General features: G+C 40.5%; 1 long non-coding RNA gene across 1 annotated transcript in view; it reads right to left on the bottom strand.

The window, feature by feature from the left end:
• Window positions 1-18,560, bottom strand: part of LOC121016053 (uncharacterized) — a 35,188-nt gene extending 16,628 nt beyond the window's left edge. The window contains exons 1-2 of the long non-coding RNA XR_005784083.1: window positions 18,504-18,560; window positions 3,112-3,217 (exon numbers count right to left, since the gene is read on the bottom strand). This is a non-coding gene — a long non-coding RNA (uncharacterized LOC121016053). The remainder of the gene's footprint in view (window positions 1-3,111; window positions 3,218-18,503) is intronic.
• Between the last annotated feature and the right edge of the window lie 1,548 nt (window positions 18,561-20,108).

The raw sequence follows: 20,108 nt of genomic DNA, 5'->3' as shown, positions 1-20,108 counted from the left end.
GTCGTGTCCAGCACACAAAGGAAGTTCTACATCCTGTGACTACTACAAGCCGCAAATTATTATTATTGTCTCTTGCAAACAACACATTATGTTTGTTATCTCAAGCAGAAGAGCATCCCATAGACTTCTTAGGAGGCAACTTTACGTTATTTCCTGAGACAATTTTTGTAGGTTTCTCATCACGTGACTCTCGTCAGAGGCAGCTGGGAGCCCCATGTTGCAATTCTGGGGCTTACATCTCCAGCTTTAGTTTCATCGCTGAACAATGATGGAGACTGAAAGTTTGTGATCCTGGGAACAGAGGACAAGTACCATCTTGGATCTAATCAGGACTAACACTGAATCCAACCTTCACCATCAAGGGTCTTCTTTTAAAAGAACTTCTTCCTGAAGTATAACAGGGCACAAATCCTAAGTGTACAATTTGCAGAATTATGGCAAAGTAAGCAGACCTGTGCGACCACTTCCCAGGTAAAAAGCTAGAACATCACTATTCCTGCCTTTCCAAGATTCTGGCTACCCTGTCACATAGCACCATTATATACCATATATCTGGTATACCATATATTATACCATATCATACCATATCACATAATATCTGGTATACCAGATATTATATATCTGTAATTCTATAAATTCATTGCATATAAACAAACCCTGTGGTATCTAATCCTTTGTGTCAGGCTTTTTTCCCTCAGCCTGAATTTGGTAAGATTTGCTTATATTTTTGTATGTGGCATGATTTCACTTGTTATTATTATTGCTGTGTGGTATTCCATGGTGTGAGTTTATCTGTTCTGTTGGTGGACATTGGACTTGTATCCAGTTTGAAGACATCAAGAATGATGGTGGGATAAATATCCTTCTAAAGACTTTTTCATGAGCCAATACTTACATTTCTGTTGAGCATACATCTAGGAATGAAACTGCTGGGCCGTAGGTTTGCGTGTGTTCAATATTAATGGATAATGCTAAACAGTTTTCCAAAGTGGCTGCACCCACTTTTGGTCCTACTGGCAGTATATAAGAATTCCAGTTTCAATTCGAGAATGATTAATCCTTTTAATTTTAGCCATGTTGGCAGGAAATAACCTCATTTTAATAATGTTTCTTTAGGCAGACGTTTTTGCCCTCTCAGCTAATTTTACATTCACTTATCATTGTTGCATATAAATGTCACCTCATCATAAATCATCTCATAAAATACATGTTCTAAAAGCTTAGTCTTCACAGGTTCCTGACTTTGCCACATTATCTTCCACATGGAAGAGTCATAATAATGATAAGTACATAAGATAAAATCTGTTGAAGGTTTATGACAGTCCAGATACTATATTCATTTATCTTAACATCATTTAATTAATTTAACCCTCATAACACCACTAGGAGAGAGGTTCTGGTATTATCCTCTTTTTACAGGGTTCAGCAATGAGGCCCAGAGAAATACACTCACTTGTCCAAAGTCACACACAACTGGTATAAGTCATAAACAGTCCAACCTCAGAGCCAGTGTGTAAAAATAGTTTACATCACTACATATCCACACATAGTAGAAAATCCAGCATCCCACCATTATCCCCAAGAATTCCAGGAGGCTTACATTTTTCTCCTATTCATTTTTTTCTCACGCTGCTGACTTTTGATATGCAATTATTGCCACTCTTATCTATCTGCCCTATTCTCTGGAAGGCTGGATGTGACCTGCAACATATTTTCCTCGATTTCCTTAAAATATCCCAATACAAGGAAATGCATGACATTCGTCGAAGACAGTTATGTCACATCACAACAAAGCAAATGATATAAAATGTAAGGCTTTCATGTTCTTAAAATCCTCCTGCCAGCCAGACTACTGAACAATTTGCCACTGGCCAGTTTCTTAGAGGGTCCTCTCACTGATACTGCTTTGTTTTTCCATTTCATTGTCTCTTTAATATTTCCTTTCATCTCTCCAAAGTAGAAATTCAACCCCAAAACGTGCATTTTAGAGCCTCTTGACCACTCATGGATTGCCCTAGAAAACTTTTAAAAACCTTCTTGCTCTGTTATGCAGAACTCTTTAGGTCTTGGGGCACCCGGGTGGCTCAGTTGGTTAAGCATCCAACTTCAGCTCAGGTCATGATCTTATGGTTCACAAGTTCAAGACCCACATCGGGCTCTGTGCTGACAGCTCAGAGCCTGGAGCCTGCTTCAGATTCTGTGTCTCCCTCGCTCCCTGCCCCTCCCCTGCTTACAGTCTGTCTTTCTCTCTCTCTCAAAAATAAACATTTAAAAACATTTTTTAAAAAGAACTCTGGAGTTCTTTTGTTCTTTTGATCTGATTTCTTGGGCCTTCAGTCGTTATCTTGGAGTCACTTCTTTCTCAACCAAAATGGATGATCATGGAGGTTTGCACTGTAACCTTTTCTAATAACCTGATAAAACTCTGAGCCATGGCCTCTTCATTCCAGTCTCTCTTCTGGCGAAAGAAAACTTGTATCTGTTAGGTGAAAATACTGCTGCAACAAACCAACCTCAAAATGCATAATGGCTCACTTACAAGAGTTTATTTCTTTCCCCTATCAAACCCATAATAGGTGTTCTGGAAAGGTGAGCGTCTCTCCTCCACAGGGTGATGCAGGGGCCTCCACTCCTTCCTTTCCATGGCTCTGCTTCCTTCAACACATAGCTTCTCAGATTTCTGTCCTTTTTCACATCAGCTTGGGAAGAATGAGCATATGGAGGACAAGAGCCAGGAGATTTGTATGAACTGCCTCTGACTGCTGGGCAGTCTGAGACATGCATTGTGGCTGTGAGCCCAGGAGGAAGAGTTGATGGGTCTGGTGACAGGTGAGCAGTGTCTGCCCCTGACAAGTGTGGAACTCTGTCCTCTCTTGTTATGAATTGAGCCACTTCTCCCACCCCTTCTACACCAAAGTGAATCTAACAAAAACAGTTTCTGTCATTTTGACATGTTTGTAAGCATGTCCAATTAAACACAAAGTAGGGACTGAGCCTATGAAATGGGTTTTGAGTGGCTTCAGATGCAATGGGACCAGGAAAGGAGGAGAAGCAAGAGGCCAAGGTTCATATGAATCAGAGAAAGGAAAGGAGGGGAGAGAAATAGTTTACCTGCATCACCGGTCCCAGGGTATTTCTTTGCCTTGATCATGTCTTTTATTTATAAATCCTTCATGTTCAAAGCCTCAACAAAGAATCCATACTTGGCAATTGTTTCCTGTGGGAAATAAAATAGGAAGGATGTGACTTCACAGATGGGGGAAATGGGAATTTCAAAGAGGCAGCAGTCACCAGTAAGCAATTCTGGGCAAGAATGTGGACTTCCTTGTTCATTTCATATAATAGCTAAACACTGCGTCTGTGTGTGTGTGTGTTCGGGGTGGGGGTGGGGGGTGTTTTGCTTGATTCCCCACCTCCCACTTTCTTCTCCATTGCTTAACCCCACCTCCATGCTCTTTGCCAAGAAAGTAGGTCGCTGTAGTCCAGAATTGACATTTTCCCATCATCTTCCAAAACTATTTTTATTTAGAACATGCTGGAAAACTAGCAAATTGTGTTCCAATTAAATTACTCTTTCTGTCTTTAACTGGTTGAAAACCTTTCCATCTTTTTCATTCCCATGTTTACTCTCAGGCAGTGAGTTCTCTGCTTTATGGATCTAACTACAGGGATTTATCTACAGACGTTCACTCTTCCTTAGATTATCAGAGGCAGGGTCAGTAAGTAGACACAAACAGGGTGTGACAGGTTTTTTACCTTTGGGTACTGTGATTTTGCCCCTCATTTGATAGTTGGCCTATTTATAGAGGTAGGGAAAATAAAGGGATAGACTTATTTTTTTTCATTTATTTTTTAATTTATATCCAAGTTAGCTAGCATGTAGTGCAATCATGATTTCAGGAGTAGATTCCAGTGATTCATCCCCTATGTATAACACCCAGTGCTCACCCCAGCAAGTGTGAAGATTTATTTTTTAAATAAACTCTATGCCCAACATGGGGCTTAAACTCATGACGCCCAGATCAAAAACTGCATGCTTTACCAATGGAATCAGCCAAGCACCCCACAAAGGGACAGTTTGAAGATTTTTAATTACATATTGATAAGAACAAATATTGCTGATGATATCAATATAACACAGACAAATATTTCTTTAACCATATATACTCCTAAGTGGAAGATATTTTGCCATGTTAAATAAAAAATGGGAAAATCTATGCGTAGTATCTTTGTGATGAAGAGACAACAACCATCTTGGAATTAGAGATTACTCTGCTGGTAAGTATTTTTCATTTGTATTTGAAAAGTAATTAGCTGAGCAAGTTACTTAACATTTCTGTGTCTTACTTTTTTATTGGTAAAACAGAAATAGTAATAGTAATGGTAATAATAATAATAATGATAATGATAATATCATTGACTTCTCTGATTATCTGGATGATTACATGAATTTATGAATGTAAAATGCTTAGCACAGTAGGCTCGTACAAACTACCTGTTCTACAAGGGGAAAAGTGATATCCTCAGCTAATGGATTATCATCTTGTTGACATGAACGCTTCCTCCCAACACCCACATGCACACACCTAACAGCAACACAGTCAAGGAATATTAGTGTGTGGTGTGTACTCTACCAAGCTTTTATAAACATGTACATGTTCATGTTCATATACTACCTATTTGTGTGCTTTATCTAGTAGAAATGAAAATGAGGTCTAATAACAATCCTGTTCTATAATTTGATTTTTTCCACTTTATGATTCTTGGTCTTTATTCTATTGTAAAGATCTATTTTAACATTTTGGCTTAGGATTCCATTGTATGAATGTGATGTTTACTTAACCAGTCTTCTACTGAAGGACATTTGGGTTCTTTTGAAATTTTCATTTTACCAGGGTGCCTGGGTAGCTCAGTCGGGTAAGTGTCTGACTCTTGATTTCGGCTGAGGTCATGATCTCGTATTTCTTGAGTTCAAGCCCTGTGTTGGGCTCTGCGCTGGCAGTGTGGAGTCTGCTTGGGATTCTCTCTCTCTCCCCATCTCTCTGCCCCTTCCCCATCTTTTCTCCTTCTCTCTCAAAAAATGAATAAACTTAAAATAAATAAATGACTGCTTTCTTATGCCACTAAACATTTTTTGTTTCATTTTACCAGTCAAAATAGTGAAAGTCCCACTTAGGATTATATCCACCTTTGAAATAGTCAAGGAAATATAATGAGGCAGGACTTCTACATTCCAAACTTTGTAAAGATCATGTGTTGTCATTGCAAAAGGCTCTGCTACAACCTGACTTGTTCAAGGTCCCATACTTAGTAAGTACTGAAATGAGACTCAAACCCAAGTCCCTTGCCTTTCAATACAATAGGTATCTTTGACAGAGGTGGAATATTGGTAAAGGTACTGGGCTTGGAAGAATTTGATTTTGATCTTAGAAACTAGGGGTCAGAGATACTAAGTGAATCACCCAGAACCTCACACCTGGTAAGTGATAGATGATAATAATCCTCTCCCTCACTAAACCCTAGTCATACTCCTCTGAGTTTTCATTGGGACTGGACCTCAACCTAAGTCTATAAAGACTTGAACAAAACACTAACATAGTTTCAACAGCTTCAAGACTGCATCCCTAGGATGACCCCAGCCCCCTTAAAGTGCCTGTCTGAGAAAACTCAAGGTTGACAAAAGAATTTAATGTGTTCCAGTCAGCACCTGAAGACCGTACCCCTGTCCCCCAGCCTCTGTGGCAGAGGAGGAGCCTAACTTCCCTAAGTGCTGCTTACCAAAGCAGATGGATTTCACATGGACCAACTCTCCCTTCCTTGTTTTTGTGATTTTTCACTTCCCTGACTCTGCTGAGCCACTGCTCACCCCCCTCCCTGTTCTCTCATTCTCCTTTTAAAACACCCAGTCACTCCTGTACAAATCAAAATTGAGTTCAGGTCATGCTGGACATTCCTACTACAATAGGCTATCATAATTAAAAGCTGTCCACACCCCTTCCACCAGTGTCTAGCTTTGTTTCTCTTTGACATGGAACAAAGCTCCGCTAGAACCCAGGTTGCCCTTCCTAATCTCGAGCTTTTCAACGAATCCCTGGATTTTTTTCTTTTGAGGTACCAAAACCAATCTGAAACACTGCTGTGATACTGAGTCCAGTGGCTCAGTCTGCTGGGAAATTCTGCTCCATTTTCTCTTTTTCTTTTCTGGAAAGTGAAAGTTTAGCTCTGTGACTGATAGTTTCTATTCCTTTTGGCAGCAAAAAGATGAGAGATTATGAGCAGCTTTTTTTTTTTTTTTTTAGTTTCTTTATTCTGAGAAAGAGAGAAAGCATGAGTGGGAGAGGAGTAGAGTGAGAGGGAGAAAGAGAGAGAATCCCAAGCTGGCTCTGCACTGTTAGCACAGAGACGGATGTGGGGCTCACACTCATGAACCGTGAGATCATGACCTGAGCTGAAGTCAGATGCTTAACCGACTGAGCCACCCAGGCTCTCCCCCTCCCTGCTTTTTAAAAATGAGCAGCTTTTAGTAGCCTTGCTGTGACACCTATCTAAATCTATCCGCCTTGGTCTGCCGGGTTTCCTGGACTCTCCACAATTATTTAATCTTTGGAACATTTCAATCAGCAGCTGTTTATCAAATGTATTTATTCATAGGTACTCATTAGACCTTTTTAAAAAACAGATATGTATCATATTAGGGGGGTTTTTTAGATAGAAAATTGAGAAATATGGAGCAGAGGATAATTTTGATGCAGAAGAAGAAAGGAATTTGAATTTTGGGATACAAGAAGGAATGGCATGCAGAGTCAATATTATTGATCAGTCGCCTAAGTAAAAGGATTGTCAAAATGGCAAAGGAAGTTTCTTTTTTGCTTTTGTTTTTCTTTTTTAAATATAACCACCTACTGAGGTATAATTCATATACCATATAAACCACCAATTTAGAGTATACACTTCTAAGGTTTTTAGTATTTCTCAGAGTAGTACAACTGTCACCACAAAAAATGTTAGAACATTTTCATCAACCCCAGAAAGACATGTTTCACCCATTAGCATTTACTCCCCATTTTCCCCAATGCCCTCCAGTCTCAGGAAACCGCTAACCCACTCTCTGTTACTATAGATTTGCAGCAAAGGAGGGTTTGTTTTGTTTTTACCACTTAACCATTTTTAACTGCAGAGTTTAGTACCATTAACACATTCACTAATCTGGTCTTACAACCGTCATGACCATTCATCCTCAGAACTTTCTTTATCTTCCAAAACTGACTCTCTGTACTCATTGAACAATAGGTCCCCATTCCCCTGCCCCCCCTCTCATCCCTGCAACGACCATCCGACTTTTTCTCTGTGAATTTGACTATTTTAGGTACATGATGTAAGTGGAATCATACAATGTTTGTTCTCTTGTGACTGGCTTATTTCACTTAGCATGCTGTCTTCAAGGTTCATTCATGTTATGGCATGTATCAGACTTTTTCTCCTTTTTAAGGTTGGATACTACTCTCTTGTGTGTGAGACCACGTTTTGTTTATCCATTCATCTGTCAAGAGATATTTGAGTTGCTTCCATCTTTTGGCTACTGTGAATAGTGCTGCTATGAATATGGGTATTCAAATATCTGTTTGAGATCCTGCTTTTAATTCTTTGGTGTAGATACCCAGAAATGGAATTGCTGGAGTATATGATAATTCTATGTTTAGTTTTCTGAGGAACTGCCATACTGTTTTTCAGGGAGGCTGTACCATTTTACATTCCCACTAACAACGCAAAAGGGTTCCAATTTCTCTACATATCTACTAAGAGTTATTACTTTTTTTTTCATAATAGCCATCCTAACAGGTATGAAAGAATATCGCTTTATGGTTTTGATCTGCATTTCCCTAATGATTAATGATGTTTTCATGGTCTTCTTGGTCATCTCTATATCTTCTTTGGAGAAACGTCTATTTAAGTCCCTTACCCATATTCATTTTTTGTTTGTTTGTTTGTATGTTTTTTCCTTCACCCATTTTGAATTGTGCTGTTTGGTTTTTGTTGTTGAGTTGTAGGAATTCTTTATATTCTGGATATTAACACCTTATCTGACATATGGTTTGCAAATATTTTCTCCCATTCCATAGATTGCCTTTTTACTCTGTTGATAGAGTCCTTTAACACACAGAAGTTTTAAATTTTGAAATTAAAAATAGAGTTGTGGGTCACCTGGTGGCTCAGTCAGTTAAGCATCCGAGTCTTGATCTCAGCTCAGGTCTTGATCTCAGGGTCATGCATTCAAGCACAGCAGTGGGCTCCCTGACAAGTGCTATATGATCCAGTAATTCTGCTACTGGTATTCATCCAAAGAATATGAAAACACTAACTGAAAAATACATATGCACCCCTGTGTTTATTGCAGCATTATTTACAATAGTTACGGGAGCACCCAGTGACCATCAATAGATGAATGGATAAAGATGTGGTATATATATATATATATATATATATATATATATATATATATATTCAATGGAATATTACTCAGCCTTAAAAAAGAATGGGATCTTGATATTTGCAACAACATGGATGGAACTAGAGAGTATAATGCTAAGCAAAATAAGTCAGAGAAAGGCAAATAACATATGATTTCACTCATGTGTGGAATTCAAGAAAACAAATGAACAAAGATAAAAAGAGACAAAAAAAATAGACTCTTAGCTATAGAGAACAAACTGTTACCAGAGGGGAGGTGGGTGGGGGGTGGGTGAAAACAAGCGAAGGAGATTAAGCTTATATTGATCATGATGAGCACTGGGTAATGTATAGAATTCTCAAATCACCATATTGTACACTTGAAACTAATATAACACAGCATGTTAACTATACTGTAATTAAAACAATAAAAAAGTAAGTTTTAAATTTTAATATACTCCAATTTATTTTTTTTTCTTTCATTGCTTGTGCTTTTAGTGTCACATCCAAGAAATCATTGCCAGAAACAATGTCATGAAGAGTTTTGCCTGTTTTAAGAGTTTTATGGTTGTAGCTCTTACGTTTAGGTCTTTGATCCATTTTGAATTGATTTTTGTATATGGTATAAGGTAATGATCCAACTTCATTTTTTTGCGTGTGGATATCCAGGTTTAGTGACACCATTTATTGAAAGCAAACTAAGTTCTTAAAAGAAAATGTTTTATTTTGGGTTCCTCCGAAGCAGCGCCTGTGACAAGAACGTACCAACAGCTTATTTAGAAGATGATTTCAGGGGCACCTGGGTGGCTCAGTCAGTTAAGTGGCCGACTTTGGCTCAGGTCATGATCTTGCGGTCCATGAGTTTGAGCCTAGCATCAGAGCCTGCTTTGGATTCTGTCGTCTCTCTCTCTGTCTCTCTGCCCCTCCCCAGCTGTCACTCTGTCTCTTTCTCTCTCTCTCAAAAATAAATAAATGTTAAAAAAAGTTTTTTAGAACGTGATTTCAGGAAGAAGGAGTGAGGGAAAAGGGGCAATTGACATAGAAAAGGATAAAAATCTAGTAAAAACGTGTATTATGGAGGCTACTGCCATTATTGATAGAAGTTCAGTTCTGTCAGGACATCTGAAAACTTTCTGGAATGTTTCCCAAAATGACCCCTCCGAACAAAAGGAAAATGAGGCACCTACTCCTAATTTCTGTCTCTACTGTCTGAGGATTACCTCTAGCTGGAAGGGAGACGGTCCCTGGCAGCTCCAAAGGGTGCTTGTGTGTGTGGCGTTGCTTGCCTGCTAGACTTTGAAGAAAATTTTACATGTGGTACCCACCGGGAGACATTGGCTATAATGCTTCAGCTTTCAAAGACCTATGCTCATGTGCTTAACAGCTCACACGTCAGATGCGGGCCGAAGAACGGGATGCAAGCCACTGAAAGTGTCTGCTAAAATTAGTAACCAAGAAATAAATAATGTCTGCCTCAACATCTACCAGAGGGCCAGCCGTAGGTCCAGGCCTATGTCTGAGGTTCACTGCAGCCGTAGGAAGCAAAACACTTAATTCTTTCATCAAGCACCTCTGATACAGAAGGATATGTTTGGCAAGTTAGGAAAATGAACCAGCTGATCCTTAAGAACCTAGAGTTTAATAGATATAGCAGCTATGCAAATCACACATATAAATGAAAAGAAATTATCAGTGCTGTGTAGGAGATGTGTGGGAGGGGGAGGAAGTTTCTAGTAATGGGTAATAAAGGCCTCATGAATAAAGGGTGCATATGAACAGTTCCTGAAAAATGATGTTTATTCATTCTATATGTGTGTGTATTAATAAATTTATTTTACTTTTCTAAGTTTATTCATTTATTTTGAAAGAGAGCACAAGTTGGGGAGGGACAGAATGACAGGCATAGAGAGAATCCCAAGCAGGCTCGGCGTTGTCAGCACAGAACCTGATGTAGGGCTCAAATTTACGAACTGTGAGGTCATAGCTTGAGCTGAAGTTGGATGTTTAACCAACTGAGCCGCCCAGGCATCCCCCAAAATATATTCATTGACAGCCTTTTATTTGACACTTTACTAGGTGCTAGGGAGTCTGTAGCAAGCAAACAGAAATAGTCCCTCCTCAACTCACACTCTAATGGAGAGACACGGACAGTGAGTTATCAATTAGATAAGCAAGATACCATCGGAGTCTGTTAAATGCAGTCAAGAAAACAAACCAGGACAATTGGGTTAGGGTGCTGAGATAGCATGGGGTAACTGCAGACAGGGGTGGTCAAGAAATTCTCTAAGAAGAAAACATTAAAGCTGAGACCTAAATGATGAAGGCATCAGCTCCAAAACAATCAGAGGAAACTTCCAGAGTAAGGGAAAACGCAAAGGCCAGAAGCAGGAAGAGTTTAGCATGTTTACGAAATGGAAATAAGGTCAGGGATTCAGGAGAGTAAGGGCCAAGGCATAGAATGGTATAAAATGAAGTCAGATGGATGAGCACAGGCCAGGTCACGCAGGACCCAGCAGGCAGCGCGAAGCCTTTGGACCAAATCCATATGCTTGAAAAATCACAGGAGAGTTTCAAGCCAGGGAATGAACTAATGTGATTTATATTTTTAAAAGATCATTCTGATTGCCGTGTCATAAACAGAGCGTGTGGGACAGGAGTAGAAGCACCACACCCAGTCCAGAGACTCTTGTTGGGACACCCAGGATGGACTTGGGTATAGCTTAGTCCTGGCTGGTAGCAGTAGAAACAGAGAGGAGGGAAAGTCTGGGATTCAGTTTTGGGGGTGGACTTGAACGCTATCTTGGTTGTGCTCAGATGATCGCTGGGAACATGGACAGAAATACCAAGGTCATGGGGCGCCTGGGTGGCTCAGTCAGTTAAGCGTCCGACTTCGGCTCAGATCATGATCTCACAGCGTGTGAGTTTGAGCCCGACATTGGGTTCTGTGCTGACAGCTCAGAGCCTGGAGCCTGCTTCAGATTCTGTGTCTCCCTCTCTCTCTGCCCCTCCCCTGCTCATGCTCTGTCTCTCTCTGTCTCAAAAATAAATAAAAACATTAAAAAAAATTTTTTTTTAAAGAAATACCAAGGTCAGGCAAGAAAAAGTCTGATAAAGAAATTGGACCTCTAACTCCATGAACAACTTAAGGGGCCTGTTGATAAATAATGGTGGAGATGTGGCATTGAAAAAGATCAAGAACTTTGAACACCAGGCAAAAGAATCAGACGTCATTCTGTAGGCAATGGGAAGTAACTGAAGGTTGTTTTTTTTTTTTTTTTAAAGAAAAGAGTGACAAGAACCAAGCTGTGTTCCTAGGCCTTGTTGTTATTGGGTCAAATAGTGCACAGAGATAACAACAATCACAACAACTGTGTGTGTGTGTTTGAGTAGGGAACATAAGAGCCATTTGGACAGTATAAAGTCAGCAGACTTCTTTAGAGGTTAATTTACTTCTCTGTTTATGGATGTTGCTATGGTGACACAAAACGCTAGCCAGAAGGACAGAACAGTGGACTGTCTCTGCAGTTAATAATCTGATTTTATGTAAGACATCGAGAAAGTATGCAGTAACTCAGGCCCTTTGCTGCGAGCATTAAGAGAAACCAGATGAAACTGTGCTCACCTCCTTCCAGGAGGTGCCCCTCCTTGGGTACAGGGTTTCAGGCCCAGCTGTCCTGGCACTACTCTGCCTGACATTTGGAGGAACCCATCCTGCATTCTGCCCCATCTCTCCCCATTCCTCTCCCAAACCAGAAATTTGCAAGCAGCCCACAAAGTGAAATAAAACCCCAAGGAAATGGAAAAGGAATTCTGCCTATAAAAGGGGGTTTGCAGAGGGAAGCCAGTTTCATTGGTGGATGCAAACTGCTCCCTCCTGGAGGATTCCTTGATATGGACCTGAGCTCGGGTTCTTGGAGAAGCTGTAGATTATTATTTAGATTTGGATTTTTCCACTTTATTTCAGGAAGTCAGTGTTTAGAAGCTGGTGGTCAAGGTATTTTTTTCCCCCTAAGTAGAAACACATTCTTTCTGTTGTTGTTTAGAATAAAATCAGGAATTTTCCCCTTTTCCTCAGTTTCATAGTCAAGTTATGTTCTTGAACTGGATTTTTGGTGTGAGCAGTAAGAAACAACAAGCCAAACAAAAACGTAAAGGAGATCCCTCGTGATTCTGAATTCTAAACCTTGAGTATTCTAGAGTTTTGAAAATGTTTTTATTCATTGCACAAATTTTGAGCACCTTTTATATGTCCCACACTGTAGCATAGTGAGAAGATGGCCTTTTTTCTAAGTGTCACCATAGCAGTGCTGATAATGAGTAGCTTTTCATCTTTGCCCTGTGAATGCCATCGTGCTCAGTCTGTTCCATGTAGAGCCTCCCTTATACTTCCTAGCAATTGTACAGAGTCAGTATTAGTATTATCCTAATTTCATAAGTGAAGAAGCTGGGGCTTCATTGTTTGACATGGAAATGCACTGAGTATTTTCGTGTTTCGTGTGGTGTGATTTGAGGAATTAAAAGAAGGACGACGGGCACTCTGAAAGAGCAGAGGCTAGACACTGTGCTCCTTAGAGTTAAGGGGGAGATCAAAATTATTAGTCCTTAATATCTTCGACCAAATATCTAAAATACTTCCCAGCTGGGATGTTGTGATTTATAAGAAAAATATACATTTGTTCTTCCTCCACGGTTCCCGGCTCACAGCTCCCCACACCTTTGGAATTTCCTAAATGCTGAGAGCAATGCATCTTTTGTTATGTTAATGAGACAACTCTTGGAAAGAGCCTAAGGGTGGGGGCTGGTTGCTGGTGGAGCCACGCTTGTGATTTGGGGTTGGAACTTGTAGTCCTATTCTCTGACCTCCAGGAATGAGAGAGGATCTGGAGATTGAGCTCAATTGCCAACGGCCAGGGATATAATCAATCATACCTGTGTAATGAAACCTCCATAAAAACCCAGAAGGACAGGGTGTGGAGTTTCTGGGTTGGTGACCGCGTGGAAATACACAGAGCAAGCCACATTCAAGAGAGCACGGAAGCTCCATGCTTTTTCCCCATCCATCCCCTTATACATCTCTTCCATCTGGCTGTTTCTGCGTTAATATCCTTTCATAATAAACCAGTGATCTAGTGGGTAAGTGGGACTTTTGAATTCTGTGAGCTGCTATAGCAAATTAACCAAACCCAGGAAGAGAGCTGTGGGATCTTGAACCTATAGCCAGTGGGTCAGAAGCATAGGTGTCAGGCTGGGGCTTGCAACTGGCATCTCAAGCATGTGTGTGAGGGTGCTTTCGTAGGACTGAGCTCTTCGTCTGTAGGATGAGAAGCTCTCTCTAGATAGATGGTGCCAGAATTGAGGTGAATTGTTAGTATAGCAGGATTCTCGCACAGAGAAAAGGGACATCGAGGCTTTCTCTGTCTAGGAAGCAACTTTATTTGTCGTGCCAGCGCGGGCTCAGTGGGTTCTGACCCAAAAAACTGAGCCCTGAGTGCAGTGGGGTGTAGCCTTTTAGGCAATTTCTACTTCTTTGTCTCCCATATATGGTGACACATAATCTGATTGGACACAGTCCAAGTTACAGAGTCAGGTCAAAACTGTGCATATGTGTATAGGAACCAATAGGGCCATGTTGCCTTCCTTTGTTCTGAGGAGGCCTCCACCACACTCCTTAGGGAGGAGCTCCACCTCTACCACAGAGAATACCCAGCCTGTGTCTAGAGCTTTGTGTGGTGGTGTAGGGAAAAAAACCCCTCCCCATATTGGAATTGGTACCAGAACCCCTATACCGGCATGGCAGGTAGCTGAGAACCATTCCGGTTGAGAATGAAACAGGTATAAAGGCCAAAGGCAGGCCAGCCCAAGATGGGCCACTTTGGGATATTATTTTATTTTTATTTTTACTTATTTTGGGGGGGGAATACTATTTTAAATAAAGGTTACTTACAAGACAGACTGCAAGAAAAACACTCTGACCCTCCTCTGTCCTGCTGAAAGCAGAAAACAAATCTCCCATGTGAAACATCCTCAACCAGTCTTGGGAGGTAAAGAGGCAATCTTATCCCCCAAAATGGGAAATTTAGAGCAGAGAAGGCTATATAAACCACCTTTGTTACTTGTACTAATTTACTACCCCAGCCCAACTTCTGTTTAGAATTCCTTACTAACTGAAGCTCCCAAAATTAAGGTTTGTTTTTTTTTTTTGCCTTGTTAATTCCTCACAAATGTATTGTCTCTTTGTCTAAAAAGTGTAAAAACTGCCTGCCTCGTCATTTCTTTGGCTCTCATGCCATTATTGGGCATCTGATGACACGTAATAAAACTTTGTTTTTTTTCTCCTGTTAATGTATCTAATGTAAATTTAATCCATAATTCATCTGGAAGACCTTGAAAGGTAGAGGAAGAATGTTTCCTCCCCTTCACATGTCTCCCTCAGTGTTCCACCCTGAACACTCCATTCTCATACTGTGCTTTATTAAAAAATGCTATCTCAACAATTACCAGATTTCCGCCCCATCCCCGGCCCCCCAGCTCAGTCTTCTCTCATCAATTCCCTACTCTTTCTGTGATTGCATTCTCTCAGGTTCATTATGATATTGTCAAGGTCCTTGCTAATATTGATTTATCTTATTCAATACGCATAAAGTGTTCCTTTCCCGTAACAGAGGATTTCAAGAATTGTTCCCAGTACGGTGCAAAGTGAGTTAAGTTCAAATCTCATAGCCTTGATAATTTGTATGTAATAGAATAAGAGCTCCCCTCCTCCTAGTCTGTGATGACCTCATAAAATCACAATATCTATAGCATATGCTAGAAAAAATTGACTCAAAATGATAAACCGAAACAATAAAAAGAGTGAATTCAGGCAGTAAAAAGGAGGAAAAAACCCTCAGTTTGACACACATAAAAAAAAAAAAAAAAAAAAAGAGGGGTGCCTGGGTGGCTTAGTTGATTAACGTCCAATTTCAGCTCAGGTCATGATCTCGCGGTCTGAGGGTTTGAGCCCCGCATCGGGCTCTGAGCTGACAGCTCAGGGCCTGGAGCCGGTTTCACATTCTGTGTCTCCCTCTCTCTCTCTGCCCCTCACCCACTCATGCTCTATCTCTGTCTTGCAAAAATGAATAAATGTTAAAAAAAATTCTTTTTAAAGAAAAAGAGTGAATTCACTGAAAATGAGCCATGATGAGTTCTTACAAAAATTCCTTCAAATAGTGATAGGACAAATACCAGGTGCTCCAGGTTAATCTTCCAATAGTAAAGAAGAACGTTACAAATCACAATAGTAAGAACTACTCAGCTGTCCTCCCTTACAATCAAACATGAGGGGCCTTAAAATGAACATCTGCAAAAATATATGCATGGCAAGAAGTAGAATGCTCATTTGCAAACAAGAGTGCAAAGTAATATACTGATCGTTTTAAGGTGTTCATTTTATAGTTCTTTCCTGCCTGGGTGTAAGACCTTGGAGAGTGTCTGAAAATTTTCCATCATGCCAGATAAAAGGTAGACTTGGTGGTGAAGTCCTGAGTGGTGTTCACTGACTTATTCAAGAGCAAGGTGTAGCAAGGTTGTCTTCAGGAGTATTAACAAGGCTCAACCTAAATCCCTTTTCTTTGGGGAGGATTTCCCCAACACTTTAGACTGGACCACATCTTTTGATATATCCACACTCTGACCCTATGACTTTCAGCCACAGCATTTGTCACAAATGTAATTTCAACACATATACGGGTAATAATTCGTGTAAATGAGTGCCTTCCTCATTAGAACAGAGTTCCATTAGATGGTATTTGTCCTATCACCTTTTGAAAGAATCCAAATGTTTATGTCAAAGCTGAATATATATGAGGAATTCAATTCATTTTGTTGAATGGATCTAAGGAAAAAATTTACTCAAAGTGATAAACCAAAACAATAAAAAGAGAGAATTCAGGCAGTAAACAGGAGGAAAAAACCCTCAGTTTGACACGCATTTCAAAAAGAAAGGAGAGAGAGAGAGAATTCATTGAAAATGAACCAAGACGAGTTCTTACCAAAATTTTGATATTAAAAGAATGGTCCTCCATGAAAGCACCTATACTTTGAGTTATATTGAGAAAGTTTTCAATATGTGATGATATACAAGCCCCTGTGTATTCAGTCATGCCTTTATAAGGTTTTGTATTTTGTTGTGATTCAATCTACATATACTTGGAAAATAACGGAGTTTTTGTATGCGGTACGTGATTCATTCCATCTGCAGACAACACTACATTCAACTGCACACATTTGGTGTTTTCTTCCACAGTTCCGTGAATACCAGGGGCTTGTCACCCACAATCTGGGAGCTACTAGGCTGCTGAATCATATCCCCAAATTGCTCCCTATCCTAAAATTCTGAGGTTTGTATGCTCAATGTTTGGGAATAAGGTAAATAAGCAAAACTGATTCTTAATAATTAGCACAAAACCCTCCCCAAATCTCAATGTTTTCCAGGCTTCGGCATTGCACAGTAAAGATGGCATCATGTACACTTTTGAGGTTTATTTGAGGCAACATAGGTATCTATTCAGAAGCCAGTACGAGTGAGAGAGTAAATACCCTCACCTCTACCTGTGTCTCCTCTTGCTGTCTAGTTTCTTGTTGCTTCCCACCTGCCGAACCCAACAGAATCCAGTGGGCAAGGGGGTCTGGACAATACATTTCAAAGGCATGAGCATTTTGGGGTTTCTTGTCCAAGATGGTGATATAGGAAGACCCTGAACTCACCTGCTCCACAGAACACACCAAATTATACCTATTTATAGAACACTTCCTCCTGAAGAAGAACTGAGGGCCAACTGAACAGATTGCGAACAACCAAAGATAGAAAGAACAGCAAAAGAGAACAGCAAGAGAGAGGGAAACAGACATAAGCATCGCAAGGCACAGTCTAGCTCGGAGAAGGACCTAGATTTGATCTAGGGGGTCAAATGTTGGGTAACTAGCTGTGGGAAAAAAAGAAATTCATTGTGGTCCTTGTCCTGGTTTCCTAGCACAAAGCTCCTTAAACCCTTGTAATTTCCAAAGTGAATCTTCCGTTATTGGTTACAAGGCCTTTCAATCACACCTAAGTTTATGCCAATGGAGTGACTTAGGGTGAGGTCCTCATGTAGGCTCAGGATGGGCTGGCCAGAAAGGACAAGTAAATCAGAGGGGTAGTAGAGGAGATGAACATTTCAGAAAAACTCCTCACCAGCAAGATTTGATGTACTTCCAAGTAGAGGAGCACATGGAGGTTTTGAAGAGGGGCTTTGCCCAGAGAGGGTGTGGAAGCCCTGTATCTCTTCCACAGACTTGGCCCTACGGGACTCTTCCATCTGGCTGATAGAGCTATATTCTATTATACTTGTATAATAATTTTCCTGAGTTACATCCTTTTATACTAAACTAGTAATCTAGTAAGTAAATGTGTTCCTGAGTCCTGTGAGCGTCTCTAGTAAATTAATGGAAGCCGAGGAGGAAATAGTAGGAGCCACCAACTTATAGCAAGTCAATCAGAAGTAGAAGTGACAGGGACTCCTGGGTGGCTCGATCGGTTAAGCTCTTGATTTCGACTCAGGTCATGATCCTAGGGTCATGGGATTAAGCCTCGAGAGGGGCTCCATGGTGAGCCAGGAGCCTGCTTCAGAGCCTCTCTCTCTTTCCCTCTGTCCTTCCCCACCACTTGCCCCCCAAATAAATAAGTTAAATGAGTAGAAGTGACAAACTAGGACTTACAAATGGCATCTGATGGTGGGGAGGGCTTCCTTGTTGGATTGGGTCCTTAACCTGTGGGATCTGATGCTATCTCGAATCGTGAGACACCTAGCTAGTGTTGCAGAATTGCTTGATGTGTGAAAAATTCACGCATCTGGTGTCACAAATGACAGTGTTGCAGTAGAGAACTGAGAGTAGATAAGACACACAGACGTGTTTTTCCCTAGACTAGCCCAATGGGGAAACTAATGCATTTAAAGCACTCATGAAATTCACAAAGCCAAGGATTGGGAAGCTGACAATGGGATGAAATAGAGGAAAAGAGCAGTTAAGGTACTCACCCAAACTTGAACAGCTGGTCAGAAGCAGAACTACATCTTTGCTTAAGGGTCTGAACTTCGTCTGGTGTCTTTGTTGTTTATGCTTTCTACCTTCCCCACTTCCCACAAACACAAGATATCAGTCAATCTAGAGTCTAGAGTGCTATGGCTGAACAATGTGGGTGGTTTGTGTTCTGTTTCTTTTCTGTTTATTGGGGGATTTTGTCTCTATTTATAAAATATTACCTCTCTCTGTGTATAATATTTGTTGTTGTTGTTAAAGTGCCCAGAATGTTTCAGGCCCTCTGTGTAGATGAGTTATGGCTAACGAGATGCCTGATTATGCACGCTGTTGGGGAGAAGAGCTGGTGCTTATAAACCCACACAGGGCTGATCGGTGGGGGCTGGAAGAAGGAGCCCCTTCTTGGCAGGGAATGGAACGCCTGATGTATGATTGTGTGAGCCCTGGTGTCTACCCCAGAAAATTTCAGCAGTGACATTCCAGTCTCTGTTATGCCAATTCATGGTTTCCTGTATATTACTTTTCTTACCACTTGGGTGACCAGATTCAGTGAAGATCATCAAGAAAACCTAACTTTCAAAAATGAATAGGTGTTTTCTCAAGAAAACTCAAAAAGTAACAGACAAAATTGTCCATAATCCCATCACCAGAGAGAACATTTTCTTCTAAATCCTTCTAGTCTTTATTTTCTGTATGGATATACATGCCTATTTATATAAAATTCATTTTAAAATGGAATTATTCCATACACACTGCTTTGTAGCTTACTTTTTAATCCCATATGGTGTCTTAACGACATAAATTTTTCAAATTTCATACAGAACTTTTCTCAGCTATTTTATATCCACAGAATGCTATAGCTAGAAATGAATGCCCCCAGTTAGAGTAAGTGATATGGGGAAAGGCCAGCTTTCCAAACTGAAGTAGGCATATGACTCACCTGGGGATCTTGTTAAAATGCAGATTCTGATTCAGGAGGTCGGGCATAGGACTTGAGGTTCTAGATTTCTAATAGGCTCCCTGTTGACACTGATGTAGCTGTCTGTGGTCTGCACTTTGAGGAACACACAGGTGTGATGGAAAAAACTCCAATCTAGGAGTCAAAAACATTGTCTCCAAATTTTGCTCATGAATTTTGGATAAGTTTCTAAACCTCTTAACTTTAGTTAACTCTCTCCTCTTTTTATTTTTAAGTAGGCTTCACACCCAGCGTGAAGCCCAATGCAGGGCTTGAACTCACTACTGTGAGATCATGACCTGAGCCAAAATCAATAGTTGAATGCTTAACCAACTAAGCCACCCAGGCACCCTATAGATCGTATAAAGTTTTCATTTCATAACAACCTGAAAATGCTTAGCAGAAAATATGGATTTAGTTGTACAGATTAATTACATGTGTGTATAGTTTTATGAAAGGAGGGGTACCTGGGTGGTTCAGTCAATTAAATGTCTGACTCTTGTTTCCGATCAGGTCATGATCTCATGGTTCGTAAGTTCGAGTCCTGCGTTGGGCCTGGAGCCTTCTTCAGATTCTTTGTCTCCTTTTCCCTCTACCCTCACCCCACTCACACTCTGTCTCTCTCCCTCTCTCTGTCTCTCTCCCT

The sequence above is a fragment of the Herpailurus yagouaroundi genome, unplaced genomic scaffold, assembly GCF_014898765.1.
Source record: "Herpailurus yagouaroundi ecotype Mexico unplaced genomic scaffold, PumYag 29, whole genome shotgun sequence".
Lineage (NCBI taxonomy): Eukaryota > Metazoa > Chordata > Mammalia > Carnivora > Felidae > Herpailurus > Herpailurus yagouaroundi.
This window is presented reverse-complemented; position numbering and strand designations above follow the sequence as displayed.